This window comes from Crocodylus siamensis, chromosome 6 (genome assembly GCF_052110815.1).
Source record: "Crocodylus siamensis isolate JL-2025a chromosome 6, ASM5211081v1, whole genome shotgun sequence".
NCBI lineage: Eukaryota > Metazoa > Chordata > Crocodylia > Crocodylidae > Crocodylus > Crocodylus siamensis.
This window is the reverse complement of record NC_143400.1, coordinates 42,589,605-42,599,551: the sequence shown is the minus strand read 5'-3', so window position 1 is coordinate 42,599,551 and position 9,947 is coordinate 42,589,605. Positions and strand designations below refer to the sequence as shown.

The 9,947-nt window shown below is 54.6% G+C and overlaps 1 pseudogene; it reads right to left on the bottom strand.

The window, feature by feature from the left end:
- Positions 1 to 408: 408 nt before the first annotated feature.
- LOC149862389 (immunoglobulin heavy variable 4-61 pseudogene) lies at positions 409 to 868 on the bottom strand (annotated as a pseudogene).
- Positions 869 to 9,947: the final 9,079 nt, after the last annotated feature.

The window sequence follows — 9,947 nt, the reverse complement described above, 5'->3', positions numbered from 1 at the left end:
GAGAACGTGCCTTGTTGGGCTCTGTGGTCGAAGGGGCTGGGCTTCAGTCACACGGCATGTCACACAGATGCTTGCAGTGAACGTCCTCCTCCCACAACATGAGGTCCCAGGACCACGTAGGTAAAACTAGGGAGCTATTGGGCATGGCCCTTATTTCAGAGGTACACGTGTGGGGCACTTTGCCATGTTTCATACATGTGCAGGGGAGGGACACGGGGAACACAACCATGGTGCCCACTAGACTGTCCTGGCTGATCCAAAACCTTGTTTCTGTACAGAAAACAAAACTCTGCTTCCTCTACAGACAGCATTTCTCTCAGATCTAATGGCAAGTCTGCTCTCAGAAGGCCTTGGGCATGTGTGTGAGAAAAGCTTCCCCTTTTTGTGCAGCCCCTGCTCTGCTCTGTGTCACTGTGTCTTGCTGGCACAGAAATACGTGGCGGTGTCTGCGGCTGTCAGGGAGCGCAGCTGCAGGGAGAACTGGTTCTTGGATTTGTCTGCAGAGATGGTGGTTCGGCTCTGGAGAGATGGGTTGAATCCTGTGCCCCCAGCGTAAGGATAGATTTCTGCTACCCACTCCAGCCCTTTCCCAGGAGCCTGCCAGATCCAGTTCCACTCATAGCTTGCGTCGGAAATAGATGCACCAGAGACAGTACAGGTCAGGGCGAGGGTCTCTCCAGGCTTCACCACCCCTGGGCCAGACTCCACCAGTGTCACTGCAGATATGACACCTGGGAAAAAAAGAAGGCAGAGAGTCAGTTAGTGACTGAACAGATCCATTTCCCTGCTGTGTTTCTTGCCCCCTGCCACAGCAACACTCACAGGTGAGAGATGAGAAGAGGACAAGGAGCAGCAGGGGAGTCTCCATCCTGGGCCTCCTAAAAAATGAATCTCCTAGAAGGAAGGAGGGGGCAGGGTGAGGGTTGGGCTGGGACTGAGGCTCTGGGACTCCTGCGTGCCTTTAAGTAGGCAGCCTGGGAGGAGACATTTGCATGCGGGTGTCCAGGAGGGTACAAGAGGGGCCAAGCTGGGAGTGTGGTATCCCCTGTGAGACCAGCGTCTTTTTCATGAGACAGGCAGATGGATAGTGCGCTCACTCAGCATCTCCAGAATCGTGGCACTTCTCTGCTGCAGAAGGAGAGTCGGGTGGAGGAGGGAGGCAGGAGATCCCATCTCTCCAGGCAGGGCTGATCTCCCAGGGGTCCTGTCTCTAGGCTGAGGTGTCCCATGAACTGGGGGACTGCCCCTCTCCCCATGTGCCTTGTCTCACACTGGCTCTGAGTAGTCTGGATACAGCATGCCCAGGGAGCATGCTGAGCAGAGACACTTCAATTATGTCCTGACTCCCATGGGCTGGGCGGAGGAGATGGACGTTGCGTGTTCTGGGGCCAAGTGGGATTTGTCTTTGGCAGGGGATTCATTGCCTAGGAGAGACAGAAGAGCTCACATGGAAGCAGAGCCCTGAATGTGTAGAGAGGAAGCTTATCATCTTGGCATCACCTGGGTCTTGGGGAGAAGAGAGAAACTGTGGCCTACCCAGAAACCACAATCTGCACCTGGGAAGTGGCTCTGACTGTACGAGTGCTAGTGTGATGGAAGGTGGCAGCTAATGAATCTGCACAAGACGTTAGAAGATGAGGGGTGGGCTTCAGTCCAGAGGATGCTGACTTCCTAATGGAGAAACAAACGTGGCTTTAGCTAATGAACCTTGCCCCTGCATCCCCCTGGCCCCCAGTGCAGGAAATGCTCAGCCAGAGGGGCTGCCAGGCGGGACAGCAAAACCAGCACCGGTGTCATGGTCATTGTGATTGATGTCTGGCATCCCCGGCAGGCAGGAGGAAGCAGGTGTGGGGAGATGCTGAGGCTCTGAGGGCCAGGGTGCTGTTTAAGGAGGAAGCTTCCAGGCATCAAGCAGGAAATGGGGTCCACCATTTTCCTCCGTTTGTTTTATAAGGTCCCTTTGCAGGTCTTGCTGAACAGAACAACGTATTTGTCTATTGATTAACAGGACCCTGGGGACAGATGAAGCCCTAGAGTGGGTTTGGACTTGTTTGTGGGTTAGGGGTTGTCAAAGTGAATCTTTTCAAACACTGGGCCTTTCCTTCCCTGGGATCGAACAGCCCTTCCCTGGTGTAGACCTGTGATTGCCTGTTTTATGGAAATAGGGACCTGCCATGTCCTGAGTTGTCTGAAGCCTGACACCCATCTCCAGCATAGGAGTGGCTGTGGCTCATGCACTTTTCAAGGGGTTTTAAGGGGATTCACAGCCAGTGCCCAGGGACACCCTGAGGCTGTGGACACTTGGTTTGGTGAGCCTTGTTAGCACGGCAGCTCCTTCCAGTGGAGTTCTTCCAGCATGTGTCCAGGGAAGGACAAGTTGTCTCCACCTGTGTCTTCAGTACCCACTACTCAGGTTGGGAACCACAGGAGACGTGACCAGCAGCTGCTGCCCACTGCTGAGCGGAAGCTCGGTGTCTCTTCTTCATGTGTCTGTGCGTGGAAAACTCTTGACCCTTTCTGACTGGTGTCAAGCCCAACATCAGCACCCTTGCATGTCATGGAAAACTCCCCTTTTCAATTCTCAGTCCGCCTCCCCTCTCCCCATACACACACACATGCACACATGCCTGGGACACAGCCCTGGACTGATAAAGACAGGGCTTGATGGGCTGAGATTTTTCTGGAGGTGAGTCCCTCTAGCTGAGCAAAGTCGTACACAAGCAGGTGCTGCTTTCCAGCCTGGACCAACTGTGGGTTTGAACCCCCAGGGATTCTGGTCTGGAGGGGAAGAGACTCCTTGGATGCAACAATGATGTGGAGAGCTGAGTCCCCTGGGAAGACATGGGGCCTGGAGGTGAGCTCAGGGCTGTATGTGAGGGACTGCAGTCAGTGCTGGAAGAGGGGACTATCCTGGCCTCAGGAGAACTGAGCTTGGGCTTGTAAGAAAATGTGTGTGGATTGGAAACATCTGGGGCTGAGCCCTAGGTGGGCATGTGGGGCTAGGGATGCAGGAGGGTAGGCAGAGCCTCCAGCAAAGGCTGCATAGTCCTTGCTTTGATTGGCACCAGCCCTTGCACAGAGAGAAGGATCTAATCATCTTCCAGAATCCAGGACACATGGTGCTGGGACCAGGGATGTGAGGAACTGGGGTCTTCCACATGGGGCAGGTAGGCAATTGCATTGTGCCCTCTGGAAACCTCTTCCCTGTGGCATGCAGTGCCTGGGATTTCCCAGGGACTGGAGCGATGTGTGAAGACCTGGGTCTGGGGCCAGCTTTAGTCTGGGCTCCTGGAGTTGAAAGGAGCTTTGTGGTTGGGGATTGTCCCACCTGCCTCTGGGCATGGATGTTGTGTGTGGGGGGCAGATGCCCCCACTGGCACCTTACAAGCCTTGGTTTTGTTTTGCTGTGAATAGAGTTTGTGTCCCAGTGTATTTCACACCTGAACAACTGTTGGGCACTGGCTTGGTGTGTGGACAGCAGAGGGGCCAGGTCCCTCTCAAGCTTTGCACCTGAGAGCACCCTGGTCAGAGCTCCTGTTCATGGGAGACTTGGACATGCCCGTCTTTCCTGCCCTATTGCACAACAGGGTCATGGAGTAGGTTTGCCTCGTGCCGTCTGTGCCCTGCTTCTGTGCTCATGTGTGGATCCCACAGGGTTTACATCCATTTCCTGCCCTGGATATACGTCATGCAGGGAGTGAAGCATGGGGTGGGTGGCATATGACAAGACTTCACAAGGCAGCAGGGCAGTGAGAACGAGACCAGGAAACTCTGCAGGGCCCTGGCTTCATAGCATTCAGGCCAACATCCTGCTTAGAAACTGCTTTCCCTTTTCGTGGAGCCCCTGCCCTGCTCGGTGGCACTGGCCTTCCCAGGCACAGTACCAGGTATCAGTGTCAGCTGTCATGGAGCACAGCTGCAGGAAGAGTTGATTCATGGTGGTGTCTGCAGATGGGGTCAGTCTATTTTGCAAGGAGCTGGCATAGGCTGTGTGCCACATGGAGGTGTAGTAAATGTGCCCCCTCCACTCCCACCCTTGCTCTGGGGGCTGCACAACCCATTTCCAGGTGATGTTGGTGCTAGAAATGGAGTCTCCAGAGATGGTGCAGGTGGGTGTGAGGGTTTCCTGTGGCTTCACCACCCCAGGACCTGACTGCTGAAGCTGCACATGGGAGAGACACGTGGAAGGGAACAGGAGTGTGTGAGCCAGGCTCTGGGGGAGTGAACATGGGGAACTTCCACACCCTGAGCTCAGGCATCACCTCCAACTCAAGTGGGATCCAGGCTCTGTGTTGGCTTAGTCTCCTTGGGATCCTTCAGCCCTGGGTTCCCCCAGCAGCGAACCAAACCCAGGGACACTCCCCAGACAGGGCAGCCAGTGTGATCAGGAGGGGCAGAAGCAGAGTCATGGTGAGTCTGTGTGGATGGATCTCGCAGCACAGATCAGCTGTGTCAGGGCAGGGATAGGAGCTCCTGGGTCAGGGGCTGGAGTTTACATAGGAAGCTCAGAGCAGAGATTTGCATGTGGTTTCCTAGGCAGGTATAAGAGGGGGCATGGAGGGACCCTGTACACATGGGGGTATCTGAGCTTGGGGCAAGAGTCCTATGAGAGAGTGGATTCAGAAGGCCTTTGCTTGTCCTTTGGTGTCTTTGGAAACTTGGAGATGAAGTAAAGTGCAGGGGAGTGATTCCTATGTTGATCAGGGTGTTCATCAGAAGGGCCATGAAGTGGGTGATGGTGCAGATGGCTGGAATTTGAAGGGAGCCCAAGGGACTTAGGAACTCTATCCACTGGAATAGAATCAGAGCTTGGATCCCTCTGGCCATGGGAAATTCTGTAGTTAGTTCAGATTTAGCTGTAGGGGCTGCATGACTAACGACATATTTTACTCATGTGACAGTCTATAGTGACCATGTGTTCATCATATAACTGCAATGCGCAGGTCCCTATATCCCTGTCCATCTAATTGATAATGCTGTTTCACACTCATTAATAAAGCTTTAAGTTTGGTGGGCTACAAAGGTTTTGTTCCTCCTGTGGGTTTGGGTGGCCAGGGCAGTTGTGAGTTGCCATTCCCAGCCGCATCTCCTGAAGGGAATGTGCTGGTTCTGGGAGTCCCCATGAGGGGTCCTGGCTGGTTCAGTGTTGAACCTACATAAGCATTAGGGTGAAAAACCTGCTGGTTGGTGGGAGGAAGAGAGCCCAAACCTCTACACAGATGACCTTCATCTGGGTGTGTCTGTGACATGTAGACTTCTGATGACCTGCCCCGACCCTGGTGCCTCATGGTAGTCCTTATGTGACAAGGCCATGATAGGGACTCCAGGATGTGGGGGGCCTCGAGAGAAGAGCAGTGGAGTCCATGCCTCAAGACTGCCATCCAGCCCTGTGTTGCTGGGCTCCTAAATAGACGTATCTCACCTGAAGTGTCAGAGACCAGCGTCCAGCCATGACGCACAGGGAGAAGGGGTGGGTCTGTCGAAAATGTGAGTTCCTTTCATGCACATTTTGCTGTATATGAATGTGGTACCAGATCAGTGCCAGCACGTGTTCTCACTCAGGGCAGAAGGGTTTTTGTATTGACATCTCATAGCTCTGCGTTACTGGGCTCCCCAGCACGGTGGTCCCTGCTACTGTGGCACAATAGTAGGTGGCCATGGCAGCTGCTTCTGTGTTGTTCAGTTGCAAATACACCTGGTTCTTAGAGTTGTCCCTGGTGATGCCGATTCGGTTCCAGAAGGTGGGATTGTAGTGCAGGTTTCCATCCCCCTGGATATGCCCCAGCCACTCCAGCCCTTTCCCAGGAGGCTGCCGGACCCAGCTCCAAGCTCGATCCCGAAGGCCATAAACAGCACATGTGAATGAGGCAGACTCTGTTGGCTTCACCAGCTGTGTTCCCCACTGATCCAGCCGCACTTCAGAGACACCCCCTGCAAGAGATTAATAGAGCAGGTGAGCGCCTGAGATTGCTGGTCCATGAGATGTCCCTCCCAGTGCTGCCCACTGTGGGGTAGGGGGCACCTGATGGGGCCACCTGGGGTAATGGAGAGGGGTGAGCCCTGACCTGAGGGCAGGGCCAAGAGGGAGAGGACAACAAGGAGTAGGTACATTGTGGCTGTGGCCCAGGAGCTTAGCTCAGTAGCTTGTGTCCAGGGGGTGGTGATGAGACACCCGGGAGGTCTGTATTTATGTGGTGCACTCAGCTCAGAAATTTGCACAAGGCTAAGCCCAGGCAGCACAAGAGCTGCCAGGAGGCTCTGGGTCAGAGCAGCTCGGCCCATTGTACTGCAGGGACAAAGGAGGGTTGGTGCAGCCTTAGGGTCTTGCTCCTCCGTCACTGCTTCTCACCCAGGTATTCTCATTGTGGATGGGGAGGAGAAGCTCAGAGATGTGCAACTCAGGCAGGAAATGCACTGCCCTGCTCAGCGCTGCTGGGGATCCCCATGTCAGGCTGGTGTGAAGGGAAGAGCCCTCTCTGTGTCCACTTCAGCCTGTGCTTGTGTCTACCCCTGTCCTTAGGGCTTGACTGATGACGAGTCCTTGCTCCGCCTGTGTCCTTTAGTCCCAACTCAGGCCACTAATGGGTGCCAACGTGCCACACTGCATCATGGCAGAATGTGATCCCAGTTGCCCAGGAAGCAGACAGTTGGGTCCCCTAAAACAGCTGGAGTAGTCGGGGTCTCAATACACAGCCAGCAGCACCATGCACTGCACCTGCCCTCTGCAGAGCCGCATCAGACCAGGTTTCTGGTGTGCTTCCCGTAGACACATTGCTGTATGGTTGGACAGGGCTCAGCGCCTGTGTGTGTCGGGGATGCCAGTATGGAAGGGCTCAGTCCCCTTCTCAGCATTGGAGGGGCTGGTGGCTCAGGCCAGGCAGGGGCTGTACTGGATCTGGCCAGGGGTTAAATACCACCCCCTGCCAACCCTGGGTCTGGTTGTGAGTTTATCCCTCTGGGCTGAGCTCCCAAGGAGTCCCAAGCTGGGCTTGCTCTTGTTCTTGTATTTCATGCATGTCTGTGTGTCAGAAGAGAGATTGCCAGGGCTCCCTGTTCAGAATCCAGTTCCTGTTTTTGTGCAGCCCCTGCCCTGCTCTGTGTGTCTGTGTTTTTGGGCACAGTAATATTTGGTGGTGTCTGCAGCTGTCAGGCAGCTGAGCTGCAGGTAGTACTTGGTCCTGGAGGAGTCCATGGAGATGGTGATTCTGTTATGGAAAGCTGGGTTGTAGTGTGTGCTACCGCTCCACATTCCCGTCCACTCCAGCCCTTTGCCAGGAGTCTGGCAGATCCAGGTCCACTCGTAATTGCTATTGCTAGAGCCACCAGTGACAATGCAGGTCAGGCTGAGGGTCTCTCCAGGCTTCACCACCCCTGGGCCACACTCCTGGAGCTGGGACTGGACACCTGGAAAAGACAGGGATTAATCGCAGTCAACCCTGCCAAACTCCCCAGTTTCTCACTTCCCGCATGTTCCCCCCATACTCGCATGGGATCAGGGCCAGGAGGAGCAGTGGGTGGAGCAGGGCAGTCATGGTGCTGCAGGGAGGGTGGAGGGGTATTGGGGATTTTCCTGTGGGAGGGAGGCTGCTGGTTGGGAGTGAGGGGCACTGGCCGAAGCTCAGGACGGCTGTAGGTCAGGAGTCAGGGGCTGGGAGTTGGGAGTGAGAGGCACCAGCAGGGAGCCTTGAAGGGCTGTGGGTGGGATGAGGGCTCCAGTGGGGGTCCTTAGAGGGGCTGCAGGTGGGGAGTGAAGGGGACCTGTGGCCAAGTGGCAGGGGGTTGGTTCGTTTAATCTCCATGCTTGTTCCAACTAGAGTGGTGTGTGCACTTCCCTGTTTGCTCACACTGTGCAGGCAGATTGGTGGTCCTATAAGGGGGTCTCTTTGTTCTTTATATAAATGGAGCCAGGAAAGTTGTGCCCAGGGGTTAACAAGCTCACACCAGCTTCTACACGTGCCCTTGGGTTGGGTTCAAGGTTATTTGGGCAGATGCGATATCTTTTCTGACTTATTCGACTAACTAAATTGCTGGGGAAACAGATCTTTGCAAGCTTTCAGACACAAACACCCCTTTTCAGGCATAGAGAAAGTCTGCTGGTGAACTGTGTGCTCCCAAGGGTAGAATAGAAGCCAGTATACAAAATGCAGGTCTGTGAAAATGCATATCCATGTCAGTGAGGATCAGAGGGATTGGAGATAATAGATGTGAAGCAGGTGGTAAGAGAAGGGAGAATGGTATTCAGCATTTGGGTGGGATGAGAATAAGTCTTCCCTTGGCACTATCTGAGGCTCTCAGCAGGACATATGAATTCATTTTCTTGTCACCTGTGACAGGCCTGAGGATGTTTAAGATGCCAAGGGTCTGTCTTCTGCTTCTGTCTGTGTGCTGCTCTCCTGGCTGTGTCCCCTGCAGCCTGTGGCTCTGGAGCTCCCCCCGCACAGCAGGCCATCTCCTGCCATTGCAACAAGGGGTTTTTGTTTGAGCTCCCTTTCACTTCCCCTTACTGTGTCTCTTGCGCAGTAATACATGGCCGTGTCCTCAGCTTTCAGGTTGCTCATTTGTAGGTAGAAGGTGGAACTGTCCTTGGAGGCTGTGAATCGCCCCTTAACGGAGGAGGCGTAACTGTTGCTACTGGTGCTGTAAAAATAGACTATCCACTCCAGTGCCTTTCCAGGTGCCTGCCTGATCCAGTACATACTATAGCTGCTGAGGGTAAACCCACTGGTGACGCATTGCAGGGTGTGGGACTCTCCGGGCTTCTTCACGGCTTCCCCTGACTGGGTCAGAGTCACCTGGCAGAGGGCACCTGGAGGGAGAAAAGGTAGAGGTTGATTAACGCACAAGCCCAAACCATAAACCACTTGAAGGAGCAAATGAGAATTGGCAAGGGTGTAACCTGGGTCCTAGAGACACTGCAAGCCTTGTCCAGGGCCCTGTGTTAGCCCAAGGAGCAAGGGCTATTTAGCAACATGAGAGTCCACATCAAGACTCCAGGCTGGAGGATGGGAGAGGTGTGGGGCAGGAAATACCTTCCAGTGCTGCTGCAATGAGAAGTAGTTGGAGCCACAGCATCATGTTTCCCTGTGGGGTTGGCAGAGGGAGATCTCTGAGGACTGGCTGGTCTTGCCCAGGGCCCTGGGGTGCAGCCTGGTGCTGAGGGAGATGATTATTAAGAGGGAGGTGGCAGCCTGATTTGCATCTCCCATTTGCATCCCCCTCTAGAAGACTGTTGCTGGTCCCTGGGGGCAGCATCTTTCCATCTCCCCGCCTCCCCCATCTCTCCCTATCACAGGCAGCAGTGGTGGCAGTGGCAGGCTGTGGTGATGGCAAGCAGGGAGCTCCCACAGGCTGCCGCAGCGGTGTTTCCAGCAGTGGGGAGGGGTGGCAAGCTGCGATTGCCCACAGGCACTGCTGACAATCACAGGGGGTGCACTGCCAATTGCAGGGGATGCAGGTGCCCCCACGTGCACCCCCTACGTATGGCCTATGGCTACAGCTGCTCCAATAGGCTCTGACTGGGTGTTGCAGCAGGTTGTTATTAGCTACTCTGGGCAGCCTCCTGCTCTGCTTCTGGGAGAAGCTGTGGGAGAGACTGTGTGCAAAGGTGCCCAGCTGGGTGGTGAGATGCAATTCTATTCCCAGAAGCTGTAATGAAACCCCTTTCTTTCCACAATAGTCCGTGCACATGAACCGTAGAAAAAGCATAGCGAGAATCAGCGTATACATTAACCCGCCGGCCTGTCCCCAACTGTAATGCTCGGGTGAGCGCAGTGAGTTCCGCGGCCTTGCCGACCATGAGCTCGGCAATGACTCCCTCCATACTACCTTATCCAAGGTTACCACTGCACATCCTGTTCATCTTTTTCCATCGATGACAGAGCTGGAGCTGTCTAGGAAGTATTCAGCATCTGGGTTTTCAATTGGGTCCTCAGCGAGATCAGGTCGCA